We start from the raw sequence: 13,949 nt of genomic DNA, 5'->3' as shown, positions 1-13,949 counted from the left end.
ATAAGGAGGCTTGAAATAGGAACTTGCTTGGAAAGCTGAAATTTTATAGATGAGGAATCCACTAGGCTATTGGGTGACAGTTGAGAACAGATAGGCTTGTGAAATGCAGTTCTGTCCAGGTAGTAAATTGCTCAGGGAGCTGGTGCTTGCTGACAGTGTGGGACAGCTGCAGTTACATGCTGCAAATGGTTGGGTTTGATTTCTGGAGGCATACTAATTCCAGCTCATGAGGGGTCTTGAGTAATGCCAAAAATGACCAAGTAGAAGAAAATGTGAAGATAATGATATGGTTCTGGTGGTAAATTAGATTCTCCCTTCAGAGCTCAGAGAATCTGTCTAATTCAGTTCATTCCTAGTGGTAGCTGTCATATCAGCTTGTCCTGACCCTGGCTGTGGTTCACAGCTGTATCTCAGTAGTGACTTGGGAGGAAAGCCTTTAGTAATTGTCTCCGCCTCTCCATGTCTTCACTCCTTCTCCCATCAGTAGTATCCCCTGCCTTTCCTTCCATTTTTTTCCCAACTACTTACTCTCCTCTGTTTCCTATTCCCTCAGTGAAAATATGTTCTGATCTGCTAAATTCACATTAAGGTGCATATGGCCAATAAGACTTGTATGTAAACCTGTCTAGGGACTGTTTGCATTTTAACAGAAGTTTCTGTGTTTCATGCTGGAAGAAAACATTTATTTTTTTAAAAATTATTAGTTTTGGTTGCACTGGGTCTTCATTGCTGCACGTAGGCTTTCTAGTTGTGGTGAGCAAGGGCTACTCCTCGTTGCATTGCTCAGGCTTCTCCTTGAGGTGGCTTCTTTTGTTGCAGAGCACAGACTTTAGAGCATGGGGCTATCGCCCACCAGCTTTAATTGCTCCTCAGCATATGGAATCCTCCTGGATCAAGGACTGACTGAACCTTTGTTCCCTGCATTGGCAGGTAGATTCTTATATACTGTACCACTAGGAAAGTCCTGAAAAAAAACAATTCTATTTGCGAAGCTCTAAGTATTAGTTGTTCCGTGTGTGTGTGTGCGTGTGTGTGCGCGCACGCTACGTGCTCAGTTGTGTCCAGCTCTTTGCGACTCCATGGACTGTAGCCCTCCATGCCCCTATGTCCATGGAATTTTCCAGGCAAGAATACTGGAGTGGGTAGCCAGTTCCTTCTCCAGGGGATCTTCCTGACCCAGGGTTCCAACCTGGGTCTTCTGTATTGCAGGCAGATTCTTTACTGTCTGAGCCACCAGGGAAGCCCAGATATTCCATGGGAAAGAGAATTTTTAGAGGACCAATTCTAACTCAGAATATTTTTTAAGGTATACTCTGTTCTAGGTAGTATAAAAAATTCCTAATTATAAAAGGGCTTTAGAAAATAAAATTTCTCCTCCCAGTATGAAAAGAAGCTCTGAGGCTGACTTGAATGTGACATCAGTGGATAACGAGCTTTTATACTTTTCCAGTCAGAGGTACCAAGGATAAAGCCAAAACTTTGACCATGTTGAGAAGTCAAGTCAGGGAAATTTTCACACAGCTATAGGAAAGGAAAGGCTGTTGAGGAGGAACAGAACAAATCTAACTTAAATCTTGACTATTTTAGAAGATAATAAGCAGCCTCCATACATTATATGGCCTTTCTTCCCAGTCATCATCAGAAAATCTTTGGAATACAGTATACAAATTAAGGATCTGCTGGTTCTGGAAGGACAGGTCCCAGAAAGTAAGAGCAAAGAGTGGGAAACATGTTATCACTGACTGAATTTAACTTCTCCCAGCCTCTGTTTCTTCCTCTGTAATGTGGAAGCATTAATATCTATTGAAGAGCATTAAAACTCTTTTGATTACAAATTATAAGAAGCCATACTGAACGTATGAACATAAACCAGAAATTTAAAAAAAGGAATTTGTAGGTTTTTACTCCTGGATGTTCAAGATCTTTGGCTTTTGGGCAAGCTGGATCCAAAGATCCAAAGGATGCCTTTAAAAATTTTTGGCCCTCCATTATTTCTGCTTATTTTGGTTTGGCTTTTCCTTAAATGGTTTTAATTTATGTGTCAGTTAAGGTGATCTAAAGAACACATCTCCCAGCTTAACGATTCTAAGAGAAAGTTGTTTTTAAATATCATTTTAAAGATGATATTGCCTTGCTCAGGTCAGATGTCCAAACCCTAATCAATCACTGCATGTTGGCATTTTTGGATTGGCCATCCTAGGTCAGATGTATAACCCAGTATTTGGCCAGGGTAACACAACTGACTGCCTCTCCAGGATTACATGCATGAAGGGAGAATTCCCTAAAGGATAAAGGAGGTAGAGGATGGAAAACTATGCTGGGCATGAAAATATTGTAGCTGTTATAATCTACCAAACCTACTACTGCAGGTTAAAGAATCAAATAAGCAGACACAAGGAAGCTGTTTATAAACTAGAGTCATATTTAAAACATCATTTAGGTAATTATAAATACCATGTTCATTAAAATCAAGAAAGCTGCATCATATAACAATGACTTTACAAATCTGTGGGAAAAGATGGACTATTCAATGCCTGTTGTGAGACAACTGAATAAGCATCTGGAAAAAAAAAATGCAAGGAGGAGCCGCACCCGCCTCCACACACTAGTATATACTCTAAATGGATTAAAGATTTAAATGTAAAAATGAAACCATAAAAGTGTTCGAAGAAAACATGGTAAAATTCTTTTATAATCTTGGAATGGGGAAGGTCTTCCTAATCATTATTCAGATTTCTGAACTCATAAAGAATATGACTGATCAATAAAACTACATCAAAAACATTTGTGTGATGAAAAATATCATTTGAAAAAAAAGTCAAAAGGCAGGAAACAAATAGAATAAAAGACAGTGGTGTGTTGGAGATGCTCTATACTAGCTCATAGAAGCTGATTATTAAATTTTAGAAAATTTGTAAGCTGGTTGTCAACTTATTTAAAATTAAGTTATGTGAACTTATGAATAAAGAATGTTACAAACAAAGATAATATATATTCAAAAACTCATCACTCTAATTGTTTAACTACATTTTGTTATCATTCATACTTTTGGAGTGATTGACATCTGTTGTGTCTGTATCATGGAGATATTACATAATGGCTTGGTGTTACACATTTCTCCCAAATTCCACAGATGTAGAATGTTGGTAGCTGTGGAGAGAACGTTTACATCATGAATATTAGCACATGCTATAAAACAGGATTTATTTTCCCCAGAGACCATTACTAAACACTAGCCAACACACCACTGGGAAAAAAAAATTGAAACTCACAGAGAAAGGGCTACTCTCCCTCTATGTAATGTGCTTCTTATAAGCCAAGTATAAAAAGACTATTAACCTAACAGAAACATAAGAAAAATATGAAGTGTTCATTCATAGAAATAAAGAGATGCTCTGTGTCACAAGAGAAATTCAAGTAAAAACCATACTGAGATATTTCTTTTTTACTAACTAGATTAGCAAAACTCTGAGTGTGATAAGACTCTGCTGGAAAGGCTGTGGGAAAAAAAGACATTTTTTTTTTTTTACATTGTTGATGAGGATATAAATTTATATAACCCTTTTGGAAGGCAATTTGTCAATATGTATATGAAATTACCAATACATAGACTATTTGACCTAGCAATCCTATCCCTGGGAATTTATACTATTATATAGTATTAAGTTCTTTTGGTTCATTTTTTAATTACTTTAAAGATTGGAAACAACACAAGTGTTCATCCATATGGGCTGGTTTAATAAACTGTGGAATATTTAAGCAGTAGAATTAACTAGAACTGTAAAAAAAATTGAAGACACACCAAGTTGAATATGAAGAATCTCTAAATTGTATCTTTTCCATTCCATTTTATTGAGAAACAATTGATATGACATTATATTAGTTTAAGATGTACAACATAATGATTTGATGTACAAGTGTATTGCAAAATGATCACAATAGGCTTAGTTAACATCCATCACCTCATATAATTACAACTATTTTTTCCTTGTGATGGGAACTTAGCAACGTTCAAATACGCTATATAGCATTAGCTATATTCACCATGTTTCACATGACATCTCTAGAACTTCTTTATCTTAGAACTAGAAGTTTGTACCTTTTGATTGCCTTCACTCAATTTCTCCATACCCACCCCCATCCTCTAACCACCAACTTGTTCTTTGTTTCTCTGAGTTTGATTTTTTTTTAGATTTCACATATAAATGAGATCATGAAGTGTTTGACTTTTTGTCTGACTCATTTCACTTAGCATGATACCCTCAAGGTCCATCCATGTTATCACAAATGGCAGAATTTCCTTCTTTTTTATGGCAGAATTATATTCTATTATATAAATATACCACATTTTTCTTTACCCATTCATCAAGTTATATAATCAAATAACTAAAATCAAGGTTAATATCAGAGTTATCATTTGCATAATAAAGTAAAAATATAGTTGTATTTGATTTGCAGAAACAAAGTCTGGAAGAAAAGTAATAGAAATGGTTATAGGACAAGTTTGCTGTGTAAGATGTGGGACCCAGTTAGGCAGAGAGCAGGATTAGAACAAGGCTTTGTGTTACCTTTTTACACTAAAATGAATGTTGAACTATGTCAACATACTACCTTGTTACAAAATTAAATTGTTAAAGGAACCAAATGAAAGCTTCATTAAAGAGCACTTGACATTCAATAAAAGTTTCTGAGCACCTATCATATGGCAGGCACTGTTGTAGGAGCTGCGCCCAGAAGGTGACACCACATCATGTAAGCTGTGATGTAAAGCTGAAGAGTTTGTTACTGTTCTCAGCCACAGAAGCCACTCTCAGATGCCACAGCTTCTCTTACGTCTGTCCAGTGGTTTTCTCTTGTCCCATTAGTCTCATATCCGTGACCTAAACAGAGTAAAAATATCCCAAGCCCTATAGTTTTAGTAACAATTTAATATTTGTGTTCTTCTCTGTGTAGGTTCTTTGTATATGTTTTCACAGCTTGGTCATCTTTCTTTTTTTAAAAAATTTATTATATTGAAGTATAGTTGATTTACAATCTTGTGGTAGTTTCTACTGTACAGTAAAGTGATGCAGTTATACATATACATATATATTCTTTTTCATGTTCTTTTCCATTATGGTTTGCTACAGAATACTGAATATAGTTCCCTGTGCTATACAGTAACACCTGTTGTTTATTCATCCTATATATGTCATCTTTCTTCTTGAATATATTGTTTAATATACTCAGTGGAATATGATATTTAAAAAGCTCAGGCCTTTAATTTTGTGGACAGTGAGCAAAATAGACAAAAATCCCAGTGAATTTACATTCTAGTGGTGATGAGGGAAAGACTTTCTGAGGAGGTGATGTTAAGTACAGTCATGAAAGATATGAGGGAGTGTGACTTGTTAGCATCTGGGGTTCTGCTTGTCATTCATAGTAATTACTATTTCCAGTGTCCTCAAGAAGATTGCAAGACATTACACATGCACACATATACATACACACCAATTTTACTATTTTTTATGATCACAGTAATGCTGCCACATTACCTAACGGCTGTGTCCTGCCAATGGTGTATTGTCTGGTAATGATGATGGATTTGAATGGAGTGAACTTCTCTTTGTCTGTTGTCCTGGTCCCAGTAAGGAAGAACATAGTTGACATTTGTGATTGACTGAGACTCTGATGAGGGGCAAACCTCTGGTTGTCGGGGCTTAATTCTCTTTCCAAATGAAGCTAAATGCTCCACAAAATTAAAGCCTTGACCTTTAATATCATATCCTACCAACCAGAGTAAATAACACCCTCAAGAAGAAAGACATTGAAGATATGAAAATGTATCAGAGAACATACAGAGAAGAACAAAACATTAAATTATTGCTAGACCTTAAGTACCCTGGGGATATTTTTATCATGTTGAAGTCATGGATGTGAGCCTGGATTGGATGAGAGACAACTGTTGGGTGGCATTTGAAGAGTAGTTCATGCATGTTTGAAGATACAAATTCCTTAGCTTTACATCACAACTTACATGAGCTGGTGCCTGTTTAGTGGGTTCTTTCAGTGTTTGTGCTCTCTTTTATTCCAGTTCCTACTGCATTTTCCCCCTTTTTTGTAATTGTTTAGTAGGTGGTAAGAGCCTTAGAGTGAAGTACCGTTCATGTTTCCTTCACATCCCCAGCACCTAGCACAGCCAGTCCTGACTTTTAGCAGCTCTTAATAGGTGTGTGTTGAAAGACTGGTAAAGACATGCCCTGGGAAGGAAGACACTGGATAACAGTGTAGGTTTCGTTTTGGTCTGGGGGATTTGGAGTCTAAAGGCCTGCTTTGTTTTCCAGTTAGGTGGGCTGATGGATGGCCTAGCGTTTTGGTAGCTGTTGAGATTCACTGCTCCCGTTTAGCTTGCCCTCTGTGTGTGCACACAAGGCAGCTGGTGCAGCACAGCCGTCTGTGCTGAGGGTTCTCAGCTCCCTGCCAGCCGGGTAGGCTCTGCCATCAATCTGTCCCAGAGTCTCCAACACCCTGTGATCTGACAGTAACTCAATCCTCCTCCACAGACTTCTCTGATCTCCCGCCCTGCATTCTCCTCACCTCTGTCCCTTGCTGTCTGAGCCACAGACTTTGCCAGCCATGTGGACTAAAGCAAAAGTGAGTTCATCCACAGAGCATGTGCCTGGGTAGCCAAGTTCCCCAGGTTTGAATAAAATGACCCAATCGATTTGGCATTCACTGGGCAGTCACACAGGGACATGTCCATTCTGGGATGTCCCTCAGCCAGGCAGATGCTGCCTCAGTCAGATTGGCCAAGAGTCCTTGAATGGGGTTCCTGGCAAGAGTCACGGGAGATCAAAGTCCACCCCCACCCCCATTCTACAAAAGCTGAATTTGCCTTAATAATGATTTCCCAATAGGAATTTCAACTCCCAATTCCATTTGGATTCTTCCTAAATAGAAATCCTTCACCTGGTCTATATAGCTGCAAATTTAAAAGACTCAAAATTGCAGCTTTCATAGACAACGGACTATTTTATTTCTAGGGGGTAAAGAATTGGCACTGGCTAATGAGTTATATTCCGATGTACAATGCCCTCTGATTGTGTATTATATATTAGCACTCTGGACTTGAAAGAGACAATTGTGTAATGTTTGCCCATTAATTGAGAATAATCATCTCAGCTGCACAGTATTGCATACCAGCCAAGCTTGTCATTCTCATATCCAACAGCTTTTAATTGTTGTGTTGCCCTTTAACAGCAACCTTTCTCAGAGTTTGGAGAACAAAAACAGAGACCTACCTAAATATCAGCTTCTTCCCACCCTGAGAGAAAAGAATCCATTTAGATGGAAAGGATTTGCCTTTTCTAATCCTCAGGGAGTGCTCATGCCTTAGCAATTTCCATTATCCATCAAGTCTAAATACTAAGGCCATGGGATTTCTTCTTCCTAATAAAGTTAGGAAATGCAGCAGACAAGAAAGGGGCTTACATGATTATACAGTAAGCTGGAGACTAAAGTAGAAGAAATGCCTTAAAAATCATTGCCAGAACCCTTTTGAATGCAAGTAACAGAAAATTTAACTCAAACTGTCTTAAGTTAAAAAAAAAAAAAGTATTGTTTCACATAACTGAAAAGTCCCAGGATGGAATTGCTTCAGCATATCGCTAAGAGTCGGACACGACTGAGTGACTTCACTTTCACTTTTCACTTTCATGCATTGGCGAAGGAAATGGCAGCCCACTCCAGTGTTCTCGCCTGGAGAATCTCAGGGACGGGGGAGCCTGGTGGGCTGCCGTCTATGGGGTCCCACGGAGTCGGACACGACTGAAGCGACTTAGCAGCAGCAGTGTCTTGATTTCAGGGCCCAGAGTATCTTTGAGTTTTGGTCCCACAGTCCCCATATCTCGGCCCTTCTCTCCTCTACTGCTGGTTTGAGCCCTCCCTTCCTCTGGGGAGAGAGCAGCTGGCAGCTCAGCTCTGGGCTCACAGCTCTAGTGCAAGTCCCAGGGTTGGATTTCATTGGACCAACTTGGGTCATGCCCTTATTCAGAACCAATTATGGCAGCCAGGGAGAATGAAGGGTGCTGATTGGCCAGGCCTTGATCACTCTCAGCCCTGGAGGTGGAGGGCAGGGTCAAATCCATCAGCCTGAACTACATGAACTGGCACTAGAAGATGGTGATGACTGTCTAAGAAAAAATGGTCCCTGCTACCAGAAAAATGGGGCTGAATGCTAAGCAAACAAGAAGAACTGAGGCACTATCCCTTCATGTCAGCCTCACAAATGAATGCCTTTGTAGGTTAGAAATTTAAGCCTAACACCTTTTCCCTGAAGACTGTATAATAAAGATGACCATTTACCAAGTGCTGGACATCTCACAGAGTGTTTTAGATTAGTCCTCTCGTTTAATCCTATGGCTACCCAACCAGGAAGGTACAACAAACCCCCCTTTCTAGATAAGGACACAGAGGCATAGAGAGATTAAATGGCATATTCTAAGCCCACAACTGTTAGAGAGTGAGCCATTATGCAGCTCTGGCCTGACTCCAAAGCCCATGCTTAGTCTCTTTCTGTGTATTCCCCAAACTTGTCCATTTACAAGACTTCTAGAGTGGTTACTAAAGTGAAACTACAGGTTCTCAGGCACCCTGGTTACTTAGATTACTATCAACTCTACTTCTTTGTAGAAGCTGGTCCTCTTACATGGATCTCAGATGATCCCACAAGGGCAAATTACTCTTTCTTATGGCCCACAGCTGGCTCATGGGAAATATCTCTGTACTTTGCTCAGATAAATCTTGGGACTGTGGGATCTTCCTAAGTTTGCTCTGCCAGGAGAGCAGTTTCTTGTCCAGATTTCTCAGATGTTAGGCACAGTCTTCACTGTCTTTCAGGCTCTAGGAGACTCTATGGAGGAGCAGGCCAAGAACTTAGATTCCACCTCAAAAAAGAAGAGATGGGGCTTGTTCTGTGAAATATGAAGGCTTATTTTTATATATGTCTTAGGTATTTGGACATAGTGGGATGATGCAAAAATTGAAAAATGAATCAATGGAACTGGATAAGAAGCCCAGAAACCCAGCCACATATTTGTGGACACAATATATGATAAAAGTAGAATTTTAATAAATGGGAAAACAATGATTATTCAGTAAATGGTGCTTGGAAAATCAATTATCTGTGGGGAAAAACACAAAGTTTGGTTTCTCTCTTACATCACAAGTAAGTTAAAAATCCTACAAGGGATACAAAAAAGAATCTTTAAAAAATTTTAAAGAAAATATAGGCCTTAGGACCTTGTGAAAGATTTAAGAAAGATTCCTTAAGCTTTACAACAAAACTTCCAACTGTATAGGAAAAAGTAAGGACAAATTTTTATTATATTAACCCTAAATTTTCTGCAGTAGTAAAAGATACCAAAAAACAAAGTAAAAAATGAATCACAAACATTTGGGAAAAGATATTTAAAATGCAAAATCTGACAAAGAAATTGTACCCAGAATATGGAAAGAACCCTGACAAACCAATAACAATGATTGTGATTATAATAGCCAGGCACTTGTCCTAAGCACTTGAGATATACTAACTCATTTAATCTTTATTATATTTCTATGAGACAAATGTTTATCACCCCCATTCTGCAGGTAAAGAAATAGAGAAAGGGTTAAATAGCATGCTTAACGTCACTGATAGTTGAGAGATGGAGCTGAGCTTGAGCCTAGGATTCTGGCTCCAGGTCTTATGGTTTTAATTACTATACTCTCAAATGCAATAGAAACATCAACCCACAGAGTCAACACACACACCAGAATAATTTTCATCTCACTAGCAGAGAAGTTAAAGTGCCAAGAAGTTAAGGTGCCAAGGAGAAATCACTTCACAAATTAAAATATCTGATAATACCAAGTTTGAGTGAGGATGTAGGAAGAAAGTGTGGACTTTTGTACACTGCTGGTGGAAGCATAAATTTGTACAACCATCCTGAAGAGCAGTTGACAGTATTTAGTAAATGTGAAAGTGCTCATACCCAATGACTGAGCTGGTTTGCATCTAGAGGTATACCCTAGAGATTCTCATGTAGTCTGCAGTGAGGTATGATCAACAATCTTCACTGAGGTTTTGTTTGTAATGGCAAAATTTGAGAACCAAAGAATTCATCAACAGGAAAAAAATTGTGGTATGTGTATACTGTGAAATAACACACAGCAGTTAATATGAACCAGCAATAAATCTACCAATATGGGTAAGTATAAGGAATATAGCTCTGTGTGGAAAATATGGGTTGAAATAAGATACACACAGTGTAATACCATCTAATAAGATTTAAATATCTGCAAGACAATGCCATTTAAAATATATGTACCCAAAATACATAATAAAAGAATAAAAACCTAAATAAGAGTGATAAATAACATATTCATGGTAGTATTTACCTCCAATGGGGAAAAAAAGACAATGAGATCTGAGAGATGTCTGCACAGGAAGTCTCAATTATTTTTGCAATGCTTAATTGGGGAAAAAAAAATCCTGAAGTCTCTAAATACCATTCCTCATGGTAAGATGGCTGAGTTCAGCTTTCGGACAAGAAATCTGCGTGATGAGCCATGGACAACTTGTTTTGCAAGAAAGCTCTCCCAGACTAGCTGAAATCATGTCAAAACAACACAGGAGCCACTTTAAAGGCACTCCTATTGGTCCAAATAGGGCAATTTCTGCATCAAAAAGAAGGATAACTATAATGGATTAAAAACTGTCACATACATAAAAACCATGAGTTCATAATGAAACCAAAAAACCCTATAAACAATGTAATAACCTGCCACTGGGAGTTGCTAAGGTAACAACTTATTATTCTGAAAATGGATAAATAATGAGAAAGCATATATTTTATCTTTTCTATGCCATATATTTTGGGTAACTAAATCTTTGATAAAAGTAGGTCTTATATAATAGAAGAATCCCAACTAATAAATGCAGAAGAAATAACAGAATTTTTTAAAATGCACCATTTTCAACCTCTAAAGAAATAGTTGATCCAGGCAACATCCATTAAAGAGGCTAAAATTATTAACTGAAATGTCAATGCAGAACATTATAATGGAAGGATCAGGCTGATACCACCTACACCCTGTGATCAGTCTTACCCTCTGTAAAAGGGGGCAGCACAGACATTATATGCACTGAGGCAACAGTAAGTGTCTCCTAGAATGTTTCTTGCCTAAAATATTGATCCTGACTTGAATCAAGTCATCAGAACTGCTATTAATTTATAGGAAATACAGGGGATGGAAGAACTACTTAAATGACAAGGATGTGTGTGTGCATGCATGCTAAGCGCTTCAGTTATATCTGACTCTTTGTAACCCTGTGGACCATAGCCTACCAGGCTTCTCTGTCCATGGGATTTCCCAGGCAAGAATACTGGAGTGGATTGCCATGCCCTCCTCCAGGGGATCTTTCTGACTCAGGGATCAAACCTGTGTCTCCTGCATTGACAGGTAGGTTTTTTACCCCTAGTGCCGTCTGAGAAGTCCAAATGACAAGGATACAATGTTTATAGCTAAATCCAGAAGGTGGGACATCCTGTAGGAAAAGTGACCGAGTTTTTCCAACAAATGAGGATTCTGCTCCAATGAAAATGGCATTATGGAAAAAGGGAGAGTGAGTTACTATCAGGTAAAACAGACTAAGAGGACATAACCAAATACATTGTAAGACCCTTGTTTGGATCCTGATGGAAACAAATCAACAAGAAGAAGATTGGGAAAATCAAGGAAATATGCATAGGGATTAGTAAAAGAGGACATTAAGGAATTATTGTTATTTTTGGTAAGTGTGATGAAAGCACAGTTATTGTTCAGTCACTCGGTCATGTCCGACTCTTTGCAACCTCGGACTGCAGCACACCAGGCTTCTCTGTCCATCACCAACTCCTGGAGCTTGCTCAAACTCATGTCCATTGAGTCGGTGATGCCATCCAACCATCTCATCCTCTGTCATCCCCTTCTTCTCCTGCCTTCACTCTTTCCCAGCATCAGGGTCTTTTCCAATGAGTCAGTTCTTTGCATCAGGTGACCAAAGTATTGCAGCTTTAGTCTCAGCAACAGTCCTTCCAATGAATACTCAGGGTTGATTTCCTTTAGGATTGACTGGTTTGATCTTGTTGCTGTGCAAGGGACTCTAGAGAGTCTTCTCCAACACTGCAATCCAAAAGCATCAATTCTTCGGCACTCAGCCTTATTTATGGTCCAGCTCTCACATCCATACATGACTACTGGAAAAACCATAGCTTTGACTCTATGGACCTTTTTCGGCAAAGTAATGTCTCTACTTTTTAACACGCTATCTAGGTTTGTCATAGCTTTGCTTCCAAGGAGTAAGTGTCTTTTAATTTCATGGCTGCAGTCACCATCTGCAGTGATTTTGGAGCCCAAGAAAATAAAGTCTGTCACTGTTTCCTCATCTATTTGCCAAGAAGTGATGGGACTGGATGCCATGATCTTAGTTTTTTGAATACTGAGTTTTAAGTCAGCTTTTCCACTCTCCTCTTTCACCTTTATTAAGAGAGTCTTTAGTCCCTCTTCACTTTCTGCCATAAGGGTGGTGTCATCTGCATATCTGAGTTTATTGATTTTTCTCTCTGCAATCTTGATTGCAGCTTGTGCTTCATCCAGCCCAGTATTTTGCATGATGTACTCTGCATATAAGTTAAATAAGCAGGTTGGCAATATACAGTCTTGACGTACTCTTTTCCCAATTCAGAATCAGTCCATTGTTCCATGTCCAGTTCTAACTGTTTCTTCTTGACCTGCATACAGGTTTCTCAGGAGGCAGGTAAGGTGATCTGATATTCCCATCTCTTGAAGACTTTTCCAGCATTTGTTGTGATCCACACAGTCAAAGGCTTTGGCGTAGTCAATAAAGCAGAAGTAGATATTTTTCTGGAATTCTCTTGTTTTTTCTGTGATCCAGTGGATGTTGGCAATTTGATCTCTGGTTCCTCTGCCTTTTCTAAATCCAGCTTGAACATCTGGGAGTTCTTGATTCATGTACTGTTGAAGCCTAACATGGAGAATTTTGAGCATTACTTTGCTAGTGTGTGAAATGAGTGCAATTGTGCACTAGTTTGAACATTCTTTGGCATTGCCCTTCTTTATAATTGTAATGATAACTGACCTTTTCCAGTCCAGTGACTACTGCTGAGTTTTCCAAATTTGCTAGCATGTTGAGTGCATCACTTTCACAGCATCATCTTGTAGGATTTGAAATAGCTCTGCTAGAATTCCATCACCTCCACCAGCTTTGTTTGTAGTAGTGCTTCCTAAGGCCCACCTGACTTCTCACTCCGGGATATCTGTTTCTAGGTGAGTGATCACACCATCATGGTTATCTGGGTCATTAAGATTTTTTTTTGTATAGTTCTTCTGTGTATTTTTGCTACCTCTTCTCAATATCTTCTGCTTCTGATAGGTCCATACCGTTTTTGTCCTTTATTGTGCCCATCTTTGCATGAAATGTTCCCTTAATATGTCTAATTTTCTTGAAGAGATCTCTAGTCTTTCTCATTCTATTGTTTTCCTCTATTACTTTGCGCTGTTCGCTTAAGGAAGACTTTCTTATTCTTATCTCTGCTTGCTATTCTTTGGGACTCTGCATTCAGATGGGTATATCTTTCCTTTTCTCCTTTGCCTTTCACTTCTCTTCTCAGTTATCTGTAAGGCCTCCTCAGACAACCATTCTGCCTTTTTGCATTTCTTTTTCTTGGGGATTGTTTTGGTCACCACCTCCTGTACAATGTCACAAACCTCCGTCTATGGTTCTTCAGGCACTTTGTCTATCAGATATAATCCCTTGAATCTATTTGTCACTTCCAGTAAATTATTGTCAGGGTTTTGATTTAGGTCATACCTTAAAGGCCTAGTGATTTTCCCTACTTTCTTCAATTTAGGTCTGAAATTTGCAATAC

At 38.7% G+C, this 13,949-nt stretch overlaps 1 long non-coding RNA gene across 1 annotated transcript in view; it reads left to right on the top strand.

The window, feature by feature from the left end:
- Positions 1–13,949, top strand: part of LOC122674564 — a 66,737-nt gene that overhangs the window by 14,480 nt on the left and 38,308 nt on the right. The gene's annotated exons all lie outside the window — the stretch shown is intronic.

Source organism: Cervus elaphus, chromosome 2 (genome assembly GCF_910594005.1).
Source record: "Cervus elaphus chromosome 2, mCerEla1.1, whole genome shotgun sequence".
Taxonomy (NCBI): Eukaryota; Metazoa; Chordata; class Mammalia; order Artiodactyla; family Cervidae; genus Cervus; species Cervus elaphus.
This window is presented reverse-complemented; position numbering and strand designations above follow the sequence as displayed.